Source organism: Oryctolagus cuniculus, chromosome 13, assembly GCF_964237555.1.
Source record: "Oryctolagus cuniculus chromosome 13, mOryCun1.1, whole genome shotgun sequence".
NCBI lineage: Eukaryota > Metazoa > Chordata > Mammalia > Lagomorpha > Leporidae > Oryctolagus > Oryctolagus cuniculus.
This window is the reverse complement of record NC_091444.1, coordinates 65373290-65398663: the sequence shown is the minus strand read 5'-3', so window position 1 is coordinate 65398663 and position 25374 is coordinate 65373290. Positions and strand designations below refer to the sequence as shown.

Here is a 25374-nt window from a genome sequence, read left to right as displayed (position 1 = left end):
TGTTCATGAAGAACATATGGAATTAGGCAAAGCGCCATGTGGTGGTGGCAGTGGGGTGAGAAGTGGGTAACGCAGGTGACTTGGAGAAGCTGTTGTAAAACACACACAGCCCCCAGGGGTATCAGTGTTCTCTTCTGGAGGGCTGAGGTCATGTCACAAACGTCATTTCCTCCTGCTTCGTTAAGACAAAGCGGCAAGGCTGGCGCTGTGGCGTAGCAGGTAAAGCCGCCACCTGCAGTGCCAGCATCCCATAGGGGCGCCAGTTTGAGTCCCCGCTGTTCCACTTCCAATCTAGCTCTCTGCAATGGCCTGGGAAAGCAGTAGAAGATGGCCCAAGTGCTTAGGCCCCTGCACACATGTGGGAGACCTGGAAGAAGCTCCTGGCTTCTGGCTTCAGACCAGCTCAGCTCTGGCCATTGCAGCCATCTGGGGAATGAACCAACGGATGGAAGAGACTCTCTCTCTCCTCTCTGTCACTGCCTCTCTATAATTCTGCTTTTTAAATAAATAAATAAATATTTAAAAAAAGAAAAAGCGGCTTCCGTTTCAGTTGAAATAATGGTGGCCATCATTCCTTCTACAGGGTGAGGCTGGGTCTGTTTTTTCCCAAATCCCCACACCAGACTGTGAAGAACCACACTTTTGGGGGAAAATGAGAGTCTCGTGCAGAAAGAGGCTTTGGGCAAGGGCTAACCCTGTGATATCAGAGTTGCAGACTCTGAGTCTGAACCTGCTGTTTGAGAAGCCTGTTCCTGTAAAATTTTAGTCTACTCACAAAGAGGAAAAATATATTCTTTTCAAAATGGGGGAAATTTAAGTTCAGAAAAAGGCTGGCCTGCTCCAAGCGTTAACATCACGCGAGACACGTTTCCAATCACCTACGAACCACAGGCGCAAGAAAGCAAAGATCAGTAGTTTCCACCTCGTAACTGAGCAGGCCAGCAAGCCGGTGAAAAAAATCCCATTTGTTAACCTCCGGACAGGAAAACATTTGTGCTTCTCATGAGCAGAACAGCCAGCACCCTGAGTCCCACTGACTCGAAACCTCGCTCTGCTGAAACGCAAGCTCTCACTTGGAAAGCGGTGATTCGGCCAACCCACACTTGTCAATTCCCATCCGTCCAGTACGCTGGAAGGAAACCTGACCCAGGTGAGAGAAACGGGAGGAGAGGCAGCCAAGGCAGCTGAGGCAGCCAAGGCCTGGAGGCCATTCCTGGGAGCCAGCAGGGACGGCGGCCTCGGTGCAGGGCTCACGTGCCCGCCCCTGACCTTCATCTCCTGCCCGCCGGGTGTGGGCTGCCCCCACCCTCCCACGAGGAATGAGGCCACTGAAACAACAGGGCAGCTGAGGACAGGACCAGCGTGCTGCTGTCCCCGCTGCACAGCATGGCTGAAGGCCCGGGGAGTACATGACGCCATGGTACACAATGTGGAGAAACAAATGCCACATTGCTGGCACCACGTTTTCCATGCAGAAGCAACACTCCAAGTCTCAGTGCTGGCTGAGTGGCCCTGGGGGAAAGTCGGGAGGCCATGAACAGAGAGGTACGCAGCACCGTACGAGGCTCACTACGGTGCTTCTCCTCTGGTCCTGTGTGCGTGCACCATTTGTTTCTCATTACGGTAGTTCTCATCCAGAGTTGGGAAGCAAGGGAACGGACGGCTTCGGCCTTCATTTGCACAAACTGCCTTTGCAGGTGCCCTGCCAACCCCGAGAGAGAGAGACCACAAGGACAGAGTGGCAAATGGCAAGCTGCACAATGGGCCAGCAGGCTTCTGGGGGTGTGCTGGCCCAGGATGACAGATGAACACCCTGGGAGCCCAGGGCTTTCAAAAGCGTTGCTTAGCAAATGGATGTCAGTGTGCTGGCTTCCTTGAAAGACACTACTCGCTGTCTTGTGCCAAGCAAGACTGGCTCCCACTTTCAAAGAACTGGGGCTTGGTGCCCACTGGAGTGCCAAACGCCTACATCTCTATGTAGAAGTCATCATTAATCACTGGGGTTCAGAGGTCAGAATAACGAGATATGTGGGAGCCAGGAGAGAGCCCCAGGATCATCGTCTTCAAAACTCTTTCTCTCGGACAGCAGACTTCACCAGGGAAGGGAGTTGCTCACAGCAACCGGTAGTTAAGAGCACGATGCTGACTCGGGCCAGGGCAGGCCTCTCCTCTCCCATCTCCCATCTCCTCCTCCAACCCTGTGACACATGTTCTCTTCTTCTTCTTTTTTTTACATTTTATTTATTTATTTGAGAGGTAGAGTTACAGACAGTGAGAGGAAGAGACAGAGAGAAAGGTCTTCCATCCGCTGGTTCACTCCGCAAATGGCCACTATGGCTGGAGCTGCGCCGCTCGGAAGCCAGGAGCCAGGTGCTTCTTCCCGGTCTCCCATGTGGGTGTAGGGGCCCAAAGACATGGGCCATCTTCCACTACTTTCCCAGGCCATAGCAGAGAGCTGGATTGGAAGAGGGGCAGCCAGGACTAGAACTGGTGCCCATACGGGATGCCAGTGCTGCAGGAGGAAGATTAACCCAATCAATCTAATTCAAAGAATTTTACCTTGTAGAAAACAAACAATGAGGCTGGTGCTGTGGTGTACTGGGTAAAGCTGCTGCCTGCAGTGCCAGTATCCCATATGTGAGCTCGTTTGAGTTCTGGCTGCTCTGCTTCCGATCCAGCTCCCTGCTATGGCCTGGGAAAGCAGTTGAAGATGGCCCAAGTCCTTGGGCCCCTACATCTGCATGGGAGACCCTGAAGAAGTTCCTGGCTCCTGGCTTTGGATTGGCCCAGCTCTGGCCATTGCAACCTTTTGGGGAGTAAACCAGTGGATGGAAGATCTCTCTCTCTTTCTCTCTCTCTCTCTCTGCCTCTGCCTATCTGTAATTCTGTTTTTCAAATAAATACATAAATCTTAAAACAAAAAGAAAGAAAGGGACTGGCGCTGTAGCGTTGTGGGTAAAGCCACCACCTGCAGTGCCGGCATCCTATATGGGCGCCAGTTCCAGTCCCAGGTGCTCCACTTCTGATCCAGCTCTCTGCTATGGCCTGGGAAAGCAGAAGATGGCCCAAGTCCTTGGGCTCCCGGACCTGCATGGGAGACCCAGAAGATGCTCCAGGCTCCTGGCTTCAGATGGAGCCCAACTTTGGCTGTTGCAGCCATCTGGGGAGTGAACTAGTGGATCTTGGAAGAGCTCTCTCACTCGCTCTCTCTCTCTCTCTCTCTCTGACTCTCTTGTAACTCTGACTTTCAAATAAATAAATAAATCTTTAAAAAAAAAGAAGAAAACCGTAAAACACATACATGCGTGTGCACTGTCATTATTAACAAATGTCAGCGTTTCATTTATTTTCAAGGTATTTTCTAAAGGAAGCCAGACATGATGTACAATTGGATTTGTCCCTGACCCAGGTCCCATTGCCTTCCTGCCTTGCCTTCCAGACACAGCCAGTATCATGGCCTGGGGGGAGGGAGTGCCAGTGCAGGTTCTTATCACTCACAGCAAATTTTCCATCACATCCATTCCCCCCAGAGCCTGACTGGCCTCACTGGGTGGTCTGCTCATTCTGCCTCTGTAACACCCCAAATGCCGACTCCTCGACACTCTCACCGCTTACACGGTCATGTTCCTATTTGCATTTAGGACCAGGATCCTGTTCAAGGATGACAAGCTTTCAGAAATAATCTACAATGCTTTGGCTTCAGCCACTGCTGATTTATCTCCCCCGGCCCTCCACATTCCAGGGCTCTGGGCTCCCTAAGACAGACTGCCTGAGCTTCCCGCCACAGGACCTTGGCACTGGAATGCTTCTACTCTTCCTCCAGAGCCAAGCTCAAGCACCACTTCCTCAGAGAAGTCTTCTAGTCTACTGAATGCTGGTACAGAATGGCAGTGTTGTCCTCGTGTCCCCTCACCCGGCATTTAAGAGCACATAATTTTCTCCCACTACACAACAGCTCCGATAGGTCTACGGTGCATTTGCCCACTACCGTATCCCAACGTCCACACAGTGCTCGACTGTGGAATAAATCTGAGCTGTTCTTCCTTTCCACTGCCCTTGCTGCTCTCACAAAACCCTCTTAAGTCTTCCAAGCAAGAATGCTGACTTCTTTTTACAATTTCATGGTGTTTCTGATTGGCTAATGAAACATGACAGCATTCTCCCCGTCCTCACCACTGACAAAGCTTTTTGGGCCAACACTGTGTGGTAGTTCGGGTACCAGGAGCTGGCCCCTCCCCCCATTTAGTTCACTACTTCCTTCCTTCCTTCATTCATTCATATGAAAAACCATGAAAGGGGCACTCAGTATGTGAGCGCCTGGACAGCAGGCACATGTGCAAACATTGCTGGGAGGCCGCTACATCTCCAACACTCACTTCTGATTTTCTTGCCAAGTCGGGTAACAACTCTTTGGCAATCCATGTCTTATACTAAAACAGTCTCCAAGATTGCTGGCCATAGCAACTTCTAGTATCTCAGTTTAGCCACATCTTCACAATTCTGAAAACCGGAGGCATTAGGCTTGCTCTCAGCTGCAGCAGCTAGCACTGTCCTAACTTGACAGCTATCACTCTGTCAGCTCTTGGTGACTCGGAGAGAGGTGGAGCTCTCATTCCTCACGCCAGCACTGGAACCTCAGGTGCAGAGGGCTCGGTTCTGGTGGACGCTGCTTACCAAGGTCCCGCTGCGCTTGTCCCTGGGAATATACTCTTCCTCGAACCCGCAGCCCACCCCAGGACAACACCGCGGGTCCTAACGGAATTGTCTCACTAATCGAAGAAACAGAACGATGGCCACCTGGATGAGCTGGACTAGGAAAGATTACTCCAATCCAGATGCTTTCTGTGGCTCTCTGAAATCCTGATAGTTTGTCCCAAACGCCGCTTATGTGTGAAGCAGAGAAGGCTAAAGATCCACAGGTGCGATCGTTACATCATCAACAGAATAAAGTTTGCCTTTATACCACCTGCTTCTTTGCTGACGCACCTCCTCCTGCATACAAGGCTCGTGGGAAACAATCACTGTTTAGATAATAGGCAGAGTGGCCATTCCTCCCACATCACAGAAGACAAAGCAGAGGCTTAGAGGAACTGCGGACTTGGCTAAGGCCATGCAGCCAGTGCGTGGGGAAGCTGAGATGGAAACGGAGACCCCTGCCTCCACTCAGTTTTCCCCTTCCTTATACCTTGTGACCTCAGTTATGGGGGCTTACTAAACAACCTGAGCCCAGACAGATGGGGGCGTTACAGAAAGCAAACTTTGCTTAGTCTCTGACCTCACACGATTTGAAAGAGAACTAGGGGGAAAAAAACCTTGTAATAAGTGTGTGTGTATGAAAGAGGCAGAGAGAGAGGTTGATTGATATAGTAATGGAGAAGCATCCAGAACATCTTTGTAGCGCAGTCTTTACTCAGAGATGGCCAGGATGGGAACTTCAAGGCAGGACAGGGTCCATGTTCACCTGCTCAATCTCCCTGATGCCAGCACAGGGGTCCCAGATTAGGTACAGGAGTCCAAGGACATGCAGTGCTGAAGACGGGTTCCTCCTGAAGCAAAGAGCCCCCAGGGCTGCCTGGTTCTGGCCCTGGTCCCGCAACACAAACCAGTTCGCATCCACCTCTGTGTCTCACTCAGGGTGAAGCACTCAGCTCCGGCCCCATAGCTGCTTTTCCCACATGGCATCCACCCTATCCCTCCTGGAATGTGGGGCATCCACGCTCCGCACGCCACCTACTCCACAGCCCTCATTCTCTGGGCTTCTGGATTTTACCTCGGGGCAGGGGTCTTTTCTGCCAGTCATTGCGACTCTGCGCCCCAGGGCAGGGCAAAGTCTGAGGGCGCTGCGGGCTGCTGCTAGCTACTCCAGAGGCCGTGTCCCCGGGGCAGATCTCTGCCCGAGAGCCTGGCCTGCTCCAAGCCCAGAGAGCGAGGAGTTGCATCCCATGGGAACCCCTGACCCTTCTCGGCCACTCCAACCGCGACCTCCGGCTCCCGCGCCGGGGGACAGCACTTGAGGCAGAACTAAAACAGGGGCCTTAGCGGGTGCTGAAGATGGCCGCCCGCAGAAGCGGAGTTCGAAGCCGAGGAGGGCACCTCTCCACCAGCGAGGACGCGGAGGCACAGAGAGACGCAGGGGCCGCGTGACCCTGAGTGGGTTTCACCCTGCACACCCCTGCGCGGAAGGACACTGCCCCACGCCCGCCTGCCCTCTGCCGCCTCCCCCGCAGTCTCCCATCGGATGCCAGCCGCTCCGTGCATGGTTCTCAGTCACGAGGATTCATTCATTCTTTAAAGGACTGTTTCCCTTGTTTGTCGTTTTTCCACACTGCAAAAGACGCATGATCCTTCCAGAGAAAACCCGGATCAAAACGCTCAAAAACATCCATCGGACACACTCGAGAAACCTAGAGTCCTGCTGGCAAGGTTGCGTCATCCTCATCACGCGAATGAGCCGCTGGTCCTGCTCACGGACCTGGGTGGCTGGGTTTTCACCCAACATTTGGCTTAGCACAGGTTAAAACCTGTGTTTAGGGGGCCGGCGCTCTGCGCAGCGGGTTAAAGCCCTGGCCTGCAGCGCTGCCATCCCATATGGGCGGCAGTTGGAGTCCCGGCTGCTCCACTTCTGATCCAGCTCTCTGCTAATGCTCCTGGGAAAGCAACAGAGGATGGCCCAAGTCCTTTGGTATCTGCACCCATGTGAGAAATCCAGAAGAAGCTCCTGGCTCCTGGCTCCTGGCTTCGGATCAGCTCAGTTCAGCTTGGGCCACTGCAGTCATTTGGGGAGTGAACCAGCAGATGAAAGATTTTTTTTCTCTCTCTCTCTGTCTCTACCTCTCTCTGAAAAGTCTCTCTCTCTCTCTCTCTCTCTCTCTCTCTCTCTCTCTCTTTCTGTAACTGCCTTTCAAATAAAATAAAGAAATAAATAAATAAAAACAACAGGGTCAGCACTGGGGCATAGGGGGTACAGCCGCCATCTGTGATGCCAGCATCCCGTATGGGCCTGGTTCAAGTCCCAGCTGCTCCATTTCCTATCCAGCTCCCTGCAGAAAGCAGCAGAGGATGACCTAAGTGCTTGAGCCCTACACCCACGTGGGAGACTCAGATGCAGCTCCTGGCTCCTGGCTTCCACCTCGCCCAGCCCTGGCCATTCCATTGCAGCCATCTGGGAAGTGAACCAGAGGATGTAAAAATCTTTCTCTCTCTCTTACTGTCATGTACCATGACTTGTGCAGTAAGATCTGCTTCCCCCACACCACAATGCAATAAAGCATCTCACTATATTTTAACCTTTAACTAGGTAAGAATCCTATCTTTTAACCACATTTGAATTTTTCTACTGACACCACAGTGTGCAGGCTTGGGCTGTGGGACTTGGGCGCAAAGCAAAAAACGCATCATAAGTCTGATTGTGACCTTGACCACACTGAATCAAGACAAAATACATCTGGCTCTTCCCAAGGTGGTGTCCCCTTCACAAATTGCAATCAGCAAGCCGTTGACCTTTCACTCCCCAGGGACAATACCACTCCGAGAGCTGCCAGGGTGTGTCGGCACGGGGGTTCATCTCAAATGGCAGCAGTGACCCAGAAAGCCACCTCCCTCTGACTGCCCTGAGAGCAGCGAGTACCAAACAGAATCAGCTTCCTGGGTACAGGCATCTGTGGGCAACCTTGGCTCCTTACTCAGCTTTTAATTAACTACATGCAATCCCCCAAGTCCCCAAATAACACTGAATAACATTTTCTCTCACACTGTTAATACCTCAACGTCTTGGGACAGCTATTTGATCATTATTTATTGTGCCACTCTTCCTGATTTTATGATTTTGTGAACAGGGGGTGCCAAGAAACATCCTGCTCAGCGCTATCACAAATCAACTGGCAATCACCTTGAGCAAGTCGGGCCGCCGCTCATCTGAGCCCTGACTGCTGTATCAGAAGGTTTCTGTTTTGCTGCTCTTAGGGAGTCGGGCCCAGAACACACTCTCGGAGAGCCTAGGTGAGCCAGAAATCCAGAAAGCACATCTGCCAAGGAGAAGATCAAACGATGCAGCCTCACGCCAAAGACAAGCCCCAGGGAGCGGACGGTGCAGTCGCCCCATTGCAGGCACACAAAGAAAAGGTGACGGGGCGGCCACCAAGGCCCCTTCCTCCCATAATCGCAATGCAGCAATGGAGGCCTGCAAAAACCTTATTCAGATTTTGCTCCTATCAGGCAGTGCAATGGCGAGGTTACTTTTCACATCCCTTTCTGCAGGTGAGTCTTCCTCTCACTGCAGGGATCCGCCCTGCACCCAGGTGAGTCACCTGTGGGGCTATCTGAGCCTGGCAGCAGGGCCCCTGGCACAGGCTTTCCCCAAGTGCAGCTGCCCCTCGGGAATGCCGGCAGCTGCTTCCTCCCAGGCCAAGGACACACAGCTACGCAGGACTCTTGCCCTGCCTGCCACGGGTGTCTGCCTCTCGCTCCAGCTCCACACCCTCTGGGGACAGCAATGCTTCAGTTGGCTCTGTGAGTTATGTTCATGTCATCCTTGCAGGCAGACAAACAAAAGAAATGATTCGCTGAAGAGAGAAGTGCGGAGCTCCCCAAACCCGGGACGACTGCCTTTTCCCAGGCATCCCCTAGATGCAGCCGCTCACAGCCCTCGGGAACTTGCTCCACTGAGACCTTTTTCTCCCATGCCTTCTGCCCCCAAGGGGCCGGGCACACTGGTTGATCCCATTTAGACTTGAATCTCTTTTCCTGGCGGGAAGCGGAGCTGCCCAAATCAGTAACGAATTTCGGAGGCAGTGCTAGGAACCTTGGCCAAGCAGGGTACACTGGGAGCAAGAGCCTTGTTTAGGAGCTCAGCATCACCACAGCAAGCCAACTATTGCTGCGTTCTTCCTGCTTGAACACAACGGGTTGGGACCCAGGGCATGAAAACGGATTTTCCCCTATCTCATCCGCCAAAGGATAAATAGTATTTGATTCTGCTTAGAGGAGGTATCTGATCATCGAATTCCTAGAGACCCAGAGTAGAATGGTGGCTGCCAGGGGCTGCAGCAGCGAGGAATGGGTGTTGGGGTTGAATGGGGACAGGTTGTGTTCGATGAAAAGAGGGCTGGAGACAGGTGGATGGTGGTAATGGTTGCGTGTATCCTTAACGTCACTGAACTGGACACTGAAAAATGGTCATAATGGTTACATTTTAGGTCACATGTATTTTACCACAACCATAAAATCCACACAGTCCTGAAGAGCTCCTTCCTCTTCCCTTGTCCCAGGCAGTCCTGCACCTGCTATGCACTTTTGCAGCAGGAGATCAGAGGACACTCAACAGGGAGGCCAGTGCACCTGACCCCCCGTGACTGCCACGTGGCCCTGCCCATGCCACATGCTGTGCTTTGTGGGGTGATCCCAGTGAAGACCCTACTCAGCCTGGGCTTGAGGCCTGAGGGCAGTAATCATTCCTCCCATCTACAGCCAAGGGAGGAACGGAGAGGGGCAGGAGGGAGAGAGCAACTGTGCCAGGGGTGGCTGAGACCGCCCACACAAAAGCTTGCCCCCTCCACAAAACACCATTGGATGTCTTTGCAATTGCACAAGCCAAATGCCACTCTCCCTTATCTTCCCTCACGCCTGCTGAGGCACACCTGGACAGTCAGTGCTTAACTCTCGTTTCTTGATGGCCCAGAATGAGGGCGGTTCCCAGGTTTTCCTGAGCTCAGAATTTACTTTCCGACATTAAATACCACAGTGCATTTCTCTCTTCTCTGGGTACGCTGGCCATGGAGCTGGGGCAGTTACTGTCTAACTTGAAGCATGCCCCGGGACCCGGGCCAGTCCTTGCAGCCGCACGCAGCAGCTCAAAGACACAAATCACCTCCAGGCTCTGGGGTTGGCCTTGAGTCAGACAGATAAACTCCTCCTCGGGCTGGCCGCCCCCAGCCAGCACCAACAGACCAAGATGAGATTCTTATGTCCCGGGGCTGGACGTTTGATTACCCTTATTATCTTAGCTTGCTTTGGCTATAAATTTTATTAGTGGCCATAAAATTATCCATCCACAGCATTTGACTCGCTGACCTCTTGCAAAAGAGAATTCCACAACTAGCCATACACCGGGCCTGGGAGAGCTGCCTTTTCTTCACCCGCAATTTATAGCCTTCCCTTCATCCTGCGTGATGAGACTGGGCAAACAGAAGGGGCTGCTCACGGATCACGACACCCGTTATCAGGGCTGCCATCTGCCCCTCCGCGCCTCATAACTGTTTTCTTTTAGCCTTTGTGTAGCTGCAGGTGAAGGGGCAGGGCCACCTGCCTGGACCAGGACGAAGGAAGGGGCCGGCGCACCTCTGGGGTGGACTCTTTCCTTAGGTTTCTCACCTCTGACCTTCGCAGCTCAAGGCAGAGCTCAGCATTTCTTCTAAGAATCTCTTAGAATAAACGATGAAGTCCTACCATCCAGTTTGCAGTATTTCTCCACGCGCATCTTCTTTTTTTAAATTGTTTATTTAAGAGGTGGAGTTATAGACAGAGACAGAGAGAGACAGAGAGAGAGGTCTTCCATCTGCTGGTTCACTCCCTAGATGGCCACAATAGCTGGAGCTGCGCCGATCTGAAACCAGGAGCCAGGAGCTACTTCCGAGTCTCCCACGTGGGTGCAGGGGCCCAAGGACTTGGGCCATCTTCTACTGCTTTCTCAGGTCATAGCAGAGAGCTGGATTGGAATGGACTAGCCGGGTCTTGAACTGGTGCCCATATGGGATGCCGGCACTGCAGGCAGAGGCTTAGCCTACTATGCCATAGCACTGGCCCCTTCTCCACATGCATCTTAATTCACCTTGGAAGTGGGTGACGTCACAGTACTCTGAATACTTAGTCTTCAGTTATGTTCTACAGGATGGATTCAGTGACATCTTCAACGGTGTATGACGACACGCAGGGTCCAGCTGACAGCACAGGATGAGCAGCACAGCTTTGAGGGTGTGACTTCCGGGGTCTGCACAGATCTTCAATCACACTCACAGCCCTTTTTGAGTACTTGCCACGGTCAGGTCATGGGCACTCACTGCTGTTTTGCACTGTGACAACAACCCTAGCCAGAGGGCACCACTCTGAGCAAACAAGAGTGCAAGGGCAAAGCCGGGAGCAAGAAGCCCACTGGTGGCCGGCGCCGCAGCTCAATAGGCTAATCCTCCACCTTGCGGCACCAGCACACCAGGTTCTAGTCCTGATCGGAGCGCCGGATTCTGTCCCGGTTGCCCCTCTTCCAGGCCAGCTCTCTGCTATGGCCAGGGAGTGCAGTGGAGGATGGCCCAAGTGCTTGGGCCCTGCACCCCACGGGAGACCAGGAGAAGCACCTGGCTCCTGGCTTCGGTTCACCGCGATGTGCCGGTCGCATCGCGTCGGCCACAGCGGCCATTGGAGGGTGAACCAATGGCAAAAAGGAAGACCTTTCTCTCTGTCTCTCTTACTGTCCACTCTGCCTGTCCAAAAAAAAAAAAAGAAGCCCACCGGGCTGGGTTTCCCACTTTCCTGGAGTCTACACTGTGCAGGTCAGAGCCACCGTCATCCAGAGCATGCTCAGCTCCACGGTGACGGCCACCCCTGCAGAAAAATGTGCTGGCGGCCACAGATTTGATAGAGAAGAGGGAAAAAAAAGGATCATTTGAATAATTTCTCAATATGCATTAAAGACTCTTTCAAGTCTTTTATGATTTTTTATGATCAAATGAAAATAAAGTCAAATGGTCTGAATCTTGATGTAATTGATTGCACTTTTCATTTGCAACTAAGCAAATTCAGACTGGGTAGAGAAGTCCAGATGAAATCACAACGCCAATCAACCCAACCCTGGCATCGGGGACAGCTGGAAGCAACCCCCAGGGCACGTCCCAAGAACTGTTCCTGCCAATGGATGTTTCTCCAGGTACTGAAGCAGCTGGGGCCACTCTTCTACTGGGGGAGGGTCACTGCTGTTCCCCACCCCCAAAAGACTCGCGTGAGTGCAGTGCCCCTGGAGCATGCCCTGACCACGCCTCTGCACGCCAAAGGACCGGGGCCAGCCTTCCATTTGCTCCCCAAGCCTGTCCATACAGTATCAGCACAGCCGTCAGCAGTCTTTCCCCAACTACAGGGTAAGCCCGCATCTGCTCTCCTCCACGTCACCAGCTCAGGACGGCATCTGGGTACCCAAAAAAGCCAACGAATACATTCATCAACTACATGTGCAAGTACAAAGAACCTAGCTGTGTGGAGGTTACTGGACTTTTATTTTTCAAGGGACAAAAAAGTATATTTTTCACCTGATTTTTAAAATAATGAATAGAGTACAGAAAGCTTTCTTCAGTGAAATGAAGGTCCTTCTGCTCACGCTAACACAGCAGAGCGGTGAGATGCGTGGCTGGGCGTGGCACAGAGACAGAGAAGAGAAGACACAACAGGGGGAAGCAGAACAAGTAAGAAATTTACGTAAGTGCGGAAACAAGGAGAGAGGAGGGCGGTAATCATTCCTCTTGGTTAGCTTGGGGATGACCATGCCACAGCTGGAGAGCTGGAACTTTCTAGAATACAGGGCAAGTGATCTTAGGCATGCAGCTTCCAGGAGAGGAGAAATCAACCCGGAGGCAGAAGTCCCACCACCCTGCCCTGGTTCTCCCCTGTCTCAGCCTTGAGTGTCAGTTCCACTCACAGAGGAGCTGGAGGGTAAAATGTACAAACGGGGCAATTTCAAGACCCACTGCACAAAACCGAGCCACTCTCTTTCCCTTTTCCATTTAAAAAGCAGTCCTTGCCTTTGAAGAAAAGGGCTCGGAGTGGCTGCGTGGACAAAGACCGCTTTATAGAAGTGTGCAGAGTAACACTTGCTTTCTGCTTCTGCTACCAAAGGTAAACACAGTGAGATGAAGAGACTGCACATTAGATCAGCTGGAGCTGACGTGGCATTTAATGCTAATTCGGATCATGGCCCTTTCCACCATGTCTAGTCTGCTGTGGTCTTTGGTCGGTGGGGGCCATCACCGTCCATCTCTGAGCAGCAGTCTCTCGCAGGGTCGGTGTCGCTGCTCTGCACCTAAATCTCGACTCAAGCCGGGAACACTTTCAAGGAAGCCAGCTGTACCTTACGGCCTGGAATTTGAAAGGTGCATTCCTTGCGGCCATCCACATCCTCCTATTTGTCTTGAGTGCTTGAGAGAAGCAGTTTCTAGAGGTCTGTTATCCTGGGCTGCCAGTGGTCCACCCTGGTCTGCAGAAAGGCCAGGGGACTGAATGTAAAAGCATTCCGGGCGAAACCACGGGCACAATGGCAGTCCCTAACAAACAATGGCATGCACGCACACCTGTGCACTCCGCCGGATGCTGGGGATGTCAGAGAGAGAGAGCCTGCACCCGGTACAAGGGTGAATCAGTTTCGCAGCTGCTGAAGCCTGGCAGGCAGGAGCCAGGGGAGCACAGGTCTGCCGGGGGGGGGGGGGAGGTGCTGTTGTTGCTCAGGGTCCTCCCAGGATCTGGCAGCATGGGGGGTGGCTCTGGACCGCCCAGTGTCAACCCCTCAGCACAGCCACAAAGGAGGGATGCCCAGACTGGAAAGAGGCTGGAGCCCGCGGCACGGTCAGCACAACCCCAGCACAGAGCGAAGGCTGTCAGGGGTCAGGCCTTCGGCAGACGTTGCACTGAATAAGAAGTAACTGGGGGTCTGGCTGGGCTGGAACAACCTGGGAGGCTTTGGGCGAGTCTTTTTCCCCTGGCCCCAATGCTTCCTGGCGAGGGGAACTCCGGAGACTGCGTCAGGGATGAGAGGGGAAATGCTGCCCTGTGGCTCCTGAAGTCATAATACGAGACAAAGCAGGAACGCGTCGAGACTCCTGTGACACTTTGAAAACCACACCCAGTTTAACACGCATGCGGGCTTCCTGCAAAACCGCAGAAACACACCTGCAATGACAACACACACATTCCCTGCCACCGTCCAGAACCTTCGATGGTGAACAAGGAACTGATGTCAGCTGACTGCCCCAGGGGAATACACTGGCTTACTTGTTTCCAGGTTGTTGTTTGTTTGTTTGTTTGTTTTGTTTTATTTTGTTTTTAAGATCTATTTATTTTGCTGGGAAGGCAGAGAATGAGAGAGAGAGAGAGAGAGAGAGAAAATATCTTACATCTACTGATTCACTCCCCAGATGGCTAGTCCAGGCCAGAGCTTCAGCTGGGTCTCCTATGTGGGTGACAGGGGTCCAAGCACTTGGTCCATCTTCTGCTACTTTCCCAGGAGCATTAGCAGGGAGCTGGATCAGAAGTGGAGCAGCCGGGACTCAAACCGGTGCTCTGACAGGAGATGCCGCTAATGTAGGCAGCAGCCTGCACGGCAGCAGCAGCCCGTTTCCAGTTCTGAATTAGACTCACGTCTTGTATTCCAACTGCAGAAATGCCAAATCCTACACAATCCAGACACCAGTCTTTAAAATACAGAGGTGGCGAAGTTCTCAGGTATATTCCAGGCCAACTGCCACCTGGAAACATGACCACGGCAATGGTGAGGTCAACTGTCCAAAATCACACATCTAGTCTGTGCCACAGCTAGTTAGCTGTAGCCCTTACTTATGCACCTCAAAGGACCAACAGTAGGACAGCAAAACTCTCAAATGATGGAAAATCGTGGCAATAAAGAGAAGCAAGATAGAATCTCCACAGCCAGGGACTCAGTTCTACCCCAGTGACAGACCCAGGACCTTCATAACGTCAACTAACCTCCTGCAAAAGTCAGAGCTTCCAAAATCAGAACTCGGGCACAGAAAACAAAAACACCCTCAACCGTGCTCCTCCTCAAAGAAAAACAGTGCAGGGCTCAACAGCAATGCTTGCAGCCCCTGACCGTAAACCTGCACCCAAGAAGGCAGATATCGGTGGGCTGACCTCGCTGGAATTGTTCGGCCTCCTTCCCTCTGAGCTGAGGCTCCCTGACGCTATAACGCGGGGGATATAAGCTTTGACACCACGCCTGCGTGTCCAGGCTCAGCAAACAGCTCACAGTTCACTCTGCACTGTCGATCCTAATGGAGACCGCGTCCTGCGCCTCTGCGGATGTTCTCAATCAGCTCCCCCAGTGGACCTGGGTTATTAATAAAACATACTTGTTTGCATGAGTGTGCTTTCACTTTATATTTCATTAGCAAAAATAACATTAAGAATACTTTAGAGGAGCCGGCATTGCGGTGTAGCAAATAAAGCCGCCGCTCGTGATGCCAGCATCCCACGTGGGCACCAGTTCATATCCCCGCTGCTCTTCTTTGGATCCAGCTCCCTGCTAATGGACTGGGAGAAGCAGAAGAAGATGGCCCAAGTGTCTGGGCCTCTGTCACCTACATTGGAGACCCAGATGTAGCTCCTGGCTCCTGTCTGGCTCAACCCTGGCCATTGTAGCCAGTTAGGAAGTGAATCAGAAGATGGAAGATTTCTCTCTCTGCAACACTGGCTTTCAAATAAATAAATAATTTTTTTTAAAAAAAGAATATTTAGCAGCTTAAGCAATGTTTGAGTATTCTCTAAATCCTCCCTTAACCCTAAATTCTCAAATTTAGGGATACTTAAAAACCCTGGACCTCATGAGTTATACAGCTAAATCCCAAAGTTCATTTTTTTGCTATTGCCAGATTTCTTCAAGTCTCTATCACAAAAACATCTAGAAAGCAGCTCCCTGCTTTTTGTATAATTAGTAAAGACACAAAGATTTTCTGTGTGAGCTGACACCAGAGAAGTGTATAATCTCATTACGTCTTCACTAAGTAAATACTCTGCTTATTTTTTTTCTGCTGCGGCTGTACCATTCCATCCCGTGTCCTAATTTCTTCACATGGTGGTTCTGCTCAAGTTTCTTCTCTGTTCATTTAAGATGCTGGTTTCGTCTTCTGTTGCGTATGCTATGGCTTTCCCCAAGCTCAGCTATACTTTCCACTTGTTAGAACTTCACAATACGGGTCAGGCCTAGCAAAGGCAATACCAACTGCATTATTGTGAGCATACGAGATTCCCCCAGCTAACAAACCAGAGCCAGCAAGACTGGCATCCCCCGGCACCAGAGCGCTTTCTTCTCAAACAGACTTGGACCTGCAAGTTCATCTCTTCCACATCTGCCCTTTTGTTACAGACCTGGAGTCCCTGGAGTCAGTTATTTAAAACAGAGCCGATCTTTTGGGATGCTTGCCTTTTATGCACACTTGAAAAGCTATTCATCAAATCCAGAGTTAAAAGACTCTAAACTGCATTTAAAAAAAAAATCAGTCTTACTACAATTCCCCAACGCTGAATTATTCTCTTAGCAACCTTTTGAGAGGAAGTAACAACATCTCAACTAGTTTTGTTACCCCCCCCCCGAAAAGCCCCCCATGAGTCTCTGTTTACCTCAGCATACAGTGAAAGCCTGCAGAGCTGCCATCGATGTGGGGCAACCATGCAAACAGGGCCAGATTCTCAGATACAGAGCCAGGAATCAACCAGGCCATCTCGACAGAAGCCAGTAGCCAAGAGCCATGGTCTGCAGTGCAGACTGGGAACACACAGCACTTGCGGTAAGCCCTTGTTAGCACAGACAGCAACCAATCCACGACAGAAGGCAGGAGATCAAGCTTGCCTTTCCAGTAACCTGTCTGCTCCAAATCGTCCTCTTAGAACCAGTATTGACAACGATGCTACTTGAGTTTCCAAGGGCTTACCACCAGCATGACCATCAAATGTTGGCAAGAATGAAACAACAGGTACATTTTGCAGTTATCTTAAGCTTTGCATCCTGAGATCAGGTCAAAGAAATGCACACAGGTGCACACACACACACACACACACACACTCCAGAATCACCCTTACAGCAATGAGGAAGCAAAGCAGTATCTCTGAGAAAGAATGAACACTACTGCCCCAGAGGACAGCAATATCTTAGAATCTTTCCTAAGAAATACCTTAGGAAAGACACACTGAGAATCAGTCGGCCTGGCCACTGAGGAAATACACGGAATGAAGAGCCCCAAGTGATCCTTGGCCTCCCAGGAAGACAACCAGCAGGTCCGAGGTTACGGAAGTTCAGGGCAGACTGGCCACAGGGAGAGAGGCAGAGGTCCCGGATGTGTGGGAAGAACACTTCCCTCAGCGGTTGGATGTGGATGTGTAAACACTTCCAGTGCCTAGCTCGAGAACCATCACAGCCCTCCAGCCACTGAGTGGTCATTCCAGTGATGTCCCAGACAGAACCTGGCCCACAGGGAACCTCCTGTGTCCCACACCTGCACACTGGTTCAACTGCCTTCTGGCTGACGTTGCCTGCTGCACTGCACGCCTAGAACAGCCGTATGCCTTTCACTTGTCAAACTCACTCACCTTAAAATACCTCCGAATGCCCTGTCTCCCTGAATACAGCAGTGCGTGCGCAATCCTGCCTCCTGAGTTTTGACTCCAGGCTCATGAGCACCGTAGCACAGACTGGGTTTCTCACCAGTCATTGGGAAGGCAAAGGCAGGATTTCCAAAAGGTGCTTTCTCTTCAAATTCTAGAAGAACTTCCCTCCGATCCAGGTCACCTCGGGCATGCTTTGCCACAGTCAAGGGTCAAACATAAAAAGGGAGTAATGGGAATGGGAGGCGTGGGCTCCGTATCCCGCCAGCCTGCCAAACCCCGCAGACAGGTCGCACTCAGATGAAGGCACCCGTGTAAAGGAACTTTGTTCTGTTTGTGCTTTGTCTAAATCCCAGAGTGGGAGATGACCCACAATAAGCCGCTTGAAGCTTTTCTCTCTGTAATTCTCCGGCTGAAATACAGTATGTGGGAGTTCTCTCAATAGTAGCTATGCAGGCCTTTTCAGAGACTCCATTTGAATACTCCACAGTTGCCAGCTGGAAGGAGAGCTACTCCACAAGGAGTTCACAAGCCAGGGAACCGCAGCCCTCCACAGCCTCACCCCACCACCCCTCCCAGACCTCCTGGGGGCGTCCCAACCTGCTTAGCCCCTCGCCCTGTTTCAGCTGGCCTAGCCCCGGCCCTGTGAGACCTGACCCCCTCCCCATTGACCGCTGCTGTTTGCACTGTTGCTTATCTATTGGAAGCTGGAGCAATAAGAACAAACTCAGCTAAACTAAATGAGTCCTTTGTTTGCCATTATCATAAAAATTTTATGTAGGAACTAATAAAAACATGCTTTACGTGCGCAGTTACATGGGTTTACATAGGCAATAATAGCCAGCAAGTTACATCCATAAATTCAGTTATAGACATTTAGGAATAAATATTTTATCTTTCCCAATGTGTTCATTTATTGCAAGGGAAGTGTGAACACAGAGGTGGATATGGCTGGGGTGCAGCTTCTAGGGGCCCTTCCGTCCCATCCCCAACCCCGGGGAGACTCTCTGTGGGACCAGAAGGGTCCTTTCAGAAGTTTCTGGATAATTTTCAGCATTCTTCAGCCTCTCAAGAAATCTATGTTAATCAGACCCCCGATCGATGTAAATGGAAAGCTTTTTACAAAAGCTTTTAAAAAATAAGTCACTTTGGAAATGAGTTCAGGATTTTCTTGGAGTTTTGTTTTTTTCTTTTTAAGCAAACAAAAAGATTCAATTCTCTTTTCAACTGGGACCTGGGGGCAGATTTACAATAGATTTAATTAAAAAGGTTTAATGAAATCCCAACCTAACAACAATGAAAAAAAAAAAAGGGGGATCATTGGAAATTCAGCATTCCCTTCCGTTATTCATTCCAAAATACACCAAATCAGTTGTGCTTTTTTGCTGTATGTTTTCTTGTCTTCTAAAGCTGAGCTGTCCAATAGAAACAGGAGCCACAAATGCAAGCCACGATGTACTTTCGGGTTTTTAAGTAGCCATAATTCAGAAACAGGTAAAGTTAATTTGAAAAATATCATATTTAACCCAATACATTCAAAATAGCATCATTTCAACATGTAATTAATATTTCAAAAACTTCCCCATGAGATTATTTTAAAAGATGTATTTATTTATTTGAGAGGCTGAATTACAGAAAGAGGGGAGAGACAGAGAAACAGAGAAAGAAATTTTCCATCTGCTGGTTCCCTTCCCAAATGGCTGCCGTGGCCAGCGTTGGGCAGGTAGAAGCCAGGATACTGAAACCCCGTCAGGGGTCTCCCAAGTGGGTGACAGAGACCCGAGCACTGAGGCCAGCTTCCTCTGAGTTCCCAGGCTCATTTACAGGGAGCTGGATCAGAAGTGGAGCAGCTGAAATTTGAACCAGAACTCATGTGGGATGTTGGCTCTGCAGGCAGCGGCTTGATCTGCTGCACCACAACGCCGGCCCCATGAGATAGTCCACGAGAGAGTTCACATTACTTTGCAAGTATTAAATCTTTGAAATCCGATGTGCATTTTACACTTACAGCACAATTCAGCTCAGACTAGCCACATGTCAAACGCCCCATCGCCACACACGACTGACAGCTACCACACTGGAGAGTCCTGGCCTGGAGAATCTTGTCCAGCCAAGGGAAAAATAACTTCAGAAAAGCTTCACTATGCATATGATTATTTTACGCCCTATGGATACACCTCCCTCAGATTATAATGATGAAGCTAGAATGCTATAAACTCAGACAATGTTAAAAATTAAATGTCAGTTTTACAGCCTGAGTGTTTTGTCTCTCACTCACAGTAAAATAGGCAAGGACAGAGTAAACCAGGTGATAAGGAGAAATGCTTGGGGCAGCCAGAAAGCAAGCCTATGTGAAAGTTATCAGAAGCACATCAGAAATGTCACCACTCCTGTGCTCCACCAGACCACGGCGCCCCAGGGTCTCTCCAATACAGACCACCAGGAAGTCTCTTCTGGGTAAAACTGCACCCTCGGAAAATGAGAAGCCAAGTTTTCTCTACTTAACTTTTTTTTCCCCAAAGAAGCCATATACTAGATTGCTGTAACCTTTTATGAAAAAAAAAATGGCATTTGCCATCACGAAGGCTTCCACCATCAATTTCTTAGATACCAGAGAATTTGTATATAAAAGGCATTTTGAAAGTGTGGGATTTTAGTAAGAAAGGAAGGGACTGGATACTGGTCTTTTAGCTCTGATTTTTTTTTTTAAGCAAGTATTCAGCTTTTCTTATGAAGTGGTGCCATCTAAAAAAATCATGTCAACAGTTCTAAGTTTGTATTGTGCCTTGCAAGTGTTTGACAGTTTTGCTTGACGTGTTATTATATTTAATAATGCATACTGTTGCACGTTAAGCAAGTTGGTGTGCAAGGCAGGGACCAGAATTGCTGAACATAACCTTTGTGGAGCTAAGCAAAGCAGCACATGCATGGAAAAGCTTAATTACCCCATGCGTGGCTGCCGCTGACTCACAAAAGGGGTAAAGTGCTGAGATAAGGGATCTGAGAAAGTGGTAAGGAGTTCTTTCTGTTCCTAGACCCACGAGCGTGTTGTCTGAACGTAAAAGATCCTCAAAATAACCTTTTTCCTCCTTGAGGATGAAGGAAAGACTCCCCTGGCAGCAAGTCAGGATGGTGACAGAGAAATTCGAGAATGATCTCAAAGGACCTGATCTAGTTTTGTGTCTTTTAAATCAAATTAACTGAAGTCAACTGTGAATAAAATGCACACTTAGCATTCCTTACTCTCTGTAGGGGCCGGCATGCCCTGGCGCAGAGGGTTAAGCTACCACCTGCAGTACCAGCATCCTGTATGAGTGCCAGTGGGAGTCCCTGCTGCTCTGCTCCAATCCAGCTCCCTGCTAATGGCCTGGGAAAGCAGCAGAGGATGGCCCAAGTGCTTGGGCCCCTGCACCCACATGGAAGACCTGGAAGAAGCTCCTGGCTCCTGGCTCCTGACTTCAGCCTGGCCCAGCCCGGCCCTGGTCATGGTGGCCATCTGGGGAGTGGACCAGTGGATAGAAGATCTCTTGCTCTCACTATAACTCTTTTTAAATAAATAAATAAAATTTTTTTTTTTGACAGGCAGAGTGGACAGTGAGAGAGACAGACAGACAGAAAGGTCTTCCTTTGCCGTTGGTTCACCCTCCAATGGCCGCCACAGCTGGCGCGCTGCGGCCGGCGCACCGCGCTGATCCGAAGCCAGGAGCCAGGTACTTCTCCTGGTCTCCCATGCGGGTGCAGGGCCCAAGCACTTGGGCCATCCTCCACTGCACTCCTGGGCCACAGCAGAGAGCTGGCCTGGAAGAGGGGCAACCGGGACAGAACCCGGTGCCCCGACTGGGACTAGAACCCGGTGTGCCGGCGCCGCAAGGCGGAGGATTAGCCTAGTGAGCCACGGCGCCAGCTAAATAAATAAATAAATCTTTTTTAAAAAATGCCCTACTCTCCCCCTCCCTCTCACCCCCCAGAGAGGAAAACACTTTCCACACAAGGAGAGTGGGTTTGGACTCCAGAGAATCTAATCTTGGTTTTCAAGGGAATGAAAGAACGATTATAAATGAAATATACCCTGAGGAAAGAAGTACTTCTACCTAACAATTTAGAATAACTTACTAAGATGAGTGATATCTATGATAGGGCTACGGTTAAAAAGTCTTCAACAGGATGTATGACAGCAGGCACTCGGATCCCAGACTGGGCCCTGCGCTGGAGGGGAGTCAATGCTACAAAGAACACTGCGGGGAAACGGGACGTGGATGGGCGATTACACAAGGGCTTTCACCGATGTCCACACGGCTGAAGTTGACAGTGCACTCCAGCTATGCAAGACACAACCCTGACTCCTCGGAAATACGGAAATCATTAGGGATACAGGGTTACGGTGCGTGCATCTCACTCTCAAGCAGTTCCCGAAGGACAGTGAATAGCTAACTGGACAGAGGCACTAAGCGCGTCCTGTCATTTTCACTCTTGCAGCTTCTGTGTAAAAGTTTCCAGGGAGGGGCCGGCGCTGTGGTAGAGCAGGCTGAGCTTCCATCTGCTGCACCAGCATCCTACATGGGTGCTGGTTTGAGTCCCGGCTGCTCCACTTTTGATCCCGCTCTCTGCTTACGGCCTGGAAAAGCAGCAGAAGATGGCCCAAGTCCTCGGGCTCCTGCACCAGTGTGGGAGATCCAGAAGAAGCTCCTGGCTTCTGATCAGTTCAGCTCCGGCTGTTGCAGCCATTTGAGAAGTGAACCAGTAGATGGAAGACCTCTCTCTCTCTCTCTCTCTCTCTGTATTTGTAACTCTACCTCTCAAATAAATAAAAAAAAAATTTAAGTTTCCAGGGAAAAATTACACATACATATACACACTACACACATATATTATATATATAATTTTATTATATATATGATTTTTCTCAAGAGTCATTAAAAATGATAGGAAAAACTTCTTCCTTTTAGGACTTTATCCAGGATGACCCCTTTGCCCTCTCTGCCTAATTCCCCCAGCCAGCATCTGGGCTTCAATGAGTGCAGAAGAGGGAAAGCCCTGACTTGGCTCCACGACTCCCCCAGCCAAGAGGGCGGCTGCCTCCGCCCGACCCTGGCGCTGGGGCTCGGGGTTGGCCCGGGTGTGCCCTCCTGCTCTCATGTCTGGGGAGGAGCCCCCGCTAGTGTTACGGCAATCCTTACCACGGCTCTGAAGTCGATAAGCCACCCAGTGAGCAGATAACCACGGGCTGCACGAACCCTGGCTGTGTGTCTACACCACTGCCGCCGGCAGCCAGGATTATTGTATCTGGGTCAAAGCACCTGTAGGAGTCTGTGTTAACCCGAGGCGCCAAGTGAGGGAACTGGTTTGTGAAGGCATTTTTATGGCCTGCCCCTGCCCCAAGAACCTTCATCTACTCAGAAACAACCCAGAACTCCAGTTTTACACGAACACCTGCAAGTGGAAAGAAAATCAATAAATCTCTCGTCTTTCCTGAGTATTTTCAGGGCACTCAGTCCCTTTGGGGGCTGCCCAGAGACAGCAAGGCAATGTGTCCCATTATTGGATCATTCTGATTTGTTACAAAGTTCATTGCAAGTTGGCCAAAAACTGCATCCCTCAAATGACAGAAGCTGAGAGCAGGGAACCCATCTCAGGCACGTCCTCGACCCACACGGAGAGAGCGGTTTGCAGACCCAGGTTGGGAAAGGATGAATCAGGCGACCGTGCTCTGCACACTGCTCTCTATTCTCAGAAGCGAGAAGGTCACTGCAGCTGCCCCCTCCGCAGCGTCTGAAACATCTGAAGATTCGCGAACCTTCTGCTGCTGAGGTCTCTCCTATCCAGCCTCAAGCACCCAGTCCCTGTCGCCATGCCTCACACGACCCAGTTGTTAAAGCCTGGTGGTCACTGTAGCCGACCTTCCTGCACGCGCCCACAGCCATGCATTCGTTCAGTTATTCATTTCTTTCCAGAGGGACACGCAGGGGCCAGCACTGTGGCATCGTAGGTTAAGCCTCTGCCTGCAGCGCCAGCATCCCACATGGGCACTGCTTTGTGTCTCGGCTGCACAACAGGTGCTGGAGTGAACTCCAAACAGTTCTTTTCTAGAATAATTGATGATGGAGGCCTGAGGCCTTAACATTAAGAGGGATTATTAAAAGAAAAAAAAAAGTGAAGAACAAATATTTTCTTCAGCATTTTAATTCTACTTACAAATATAACTTTGAATCATCTGTTCCCGATCATTCTTTAAACAACTGCTCCTCCAGGGGTTCTGAATACTGGAGAGAACAAAGTCTAAGACGACACTCTCTAGGGAGAGTCTGAAACACAGGGATCTCAGGGCCGGTGCTGTGGCATAGCGGGTAAAGCTGCCACTGCCTGCAGTGCCAGCATCCCATATGGGCACCAGTTCTAGTCATAGCTGCTCCACTTCCGATCCAGCTCTCTGCTATGGCCTGGGAAAGCAGTGGAAGATGGCCCAAGTCCTTGGGCACCTGCACCCATGTGGAAGACCTGGAAGAAGCTCCGGGTTCCTGGTTTCGGATCAGCACAGCTCCGGCTATTGCAGCCAATTGGGGAGTGAACCAGAGGATGGATGATCTCTCTCTCTCTCTCTGCCTCTGCCTCTCCTTCTCTCTCTGTGTAACTCAAATAAATCTTAAATCTTAAAAAAAAAAAGAAAAAGAAACACAGAGATCCCATATTCCTGATTAAGCTGCTTCATAACATTCTGGAAACCAGAAAAACAAAAAGGAGAGTGAGTACTCGGTTAGGAAAATAGAGACCCCAAACAAAGAGGCTACGATCCTGCTTCCAAACAGACAGGCTGTGGAGACACCTACTCTTAGAGGCAGGATTTGTAGGGCCTGGCTTTCAGAGAGCGAACTGCCACCACTGTTGGTTTTTACAGCGCCACTGCTAAATAGAAACAGCTTCCCCTGCTCTACAGAGCAAGAAGCTGAGGCTCAGAGGAGTTTACCGAAGGGCGCAGAGCTAAAGAGAGCCACATGTGAGGCTACCTGGCTCCAGACTGTACCCTGTACCCACTGCATCACCTGGTCCTCCTGCGTGAGGTTCAGTGAGGCATGAACCAGCGTCAGCATAGGCAGATGGACTCGGGCTTTCGGGGTTCATCAGGTTGCCCCAGGAGTAGTGAGGTCCAGGCAGTGATGTGTTACTTAAATTTAAAAGCCAGCATTGGGGTGGGCATTTGGCCTAGTGGTTAAAATTCCAGCTTGGACTCAAACACCCCACATCAGATTGTCTGGGTCCCATTCTCACCTCTAGCCCGGGACACCAGCTTCCAGCTGACGTGCACCCCAGAGGCAGCAGTGAGGGCTGGGAGTAGTTGGGTCCCTGCTACCCACTTGGAAGACCCAGATTGAGTTCCCAGCTTACAGTTTCAGCCCCTATCCCTGGCTATTGGAGGAATGAACCAACAGAAAGGATCTCCCCCCCAACTAATAATTAAGTAAATAATTTTTTGAAATAATAAAATGAAACTTTCCAGGGGAAAATGCCCTGATTAGTAGCATTTGTCAATTTCCAAGGCAGAAACACTGCCCCATGGCACATGCGGAGGCTCCTGTGCACACTGATGCAGAGGACTCCACCAGGAGAGGTGGCCAAGAAAGCCTCCCAGGCACCTGACTTGCCCCTCAGAAACAGGGAACTCCCTATTTCCCTTACACTGCACCCCCTCTGCCACCACCTGACTTGACTTTAAAATCTGTTTGGTAATTGGAGCTGTTTCTGGAAAAGGAAAGGGAAGGAAGAAAATGGAGGACACAGAAACCAGGTAGAGCTAAGATCCCAAGACAGAAGCCAGAGCCAACCTGTGCTGAGCACTTCCCGTCCTGGAAAACCACAGCACCTTAAAACACTCCAGCGGTGGCTGTACTTCCGACACAAGCTGCATGGTCTACTCAAGTTCGAACCAAAAAGGACATTATGATTGCTCAGTGTCGGAACCCAAAGCAAGCAGCTGACTTTTGAATTAGATCTACACCATTGTAGATAGATGTAAAT

The 25374-nt window shown here is 50.5% G+C and overlaps 1 protein-coding gene across 3 annotated transcripts in view; it reads right to left on the bottom strand.

The window, feature by feature from the left end:
- KIF26B (kinesin family member 26B) overlaps positions 1-25374 on the bottom strand; it is a 517449-nt gene that overhangs the window by 265432 nt on the left and 226643 nt on the right. The gene's annotated exons all lie outside the window — the stretch shown is intronic.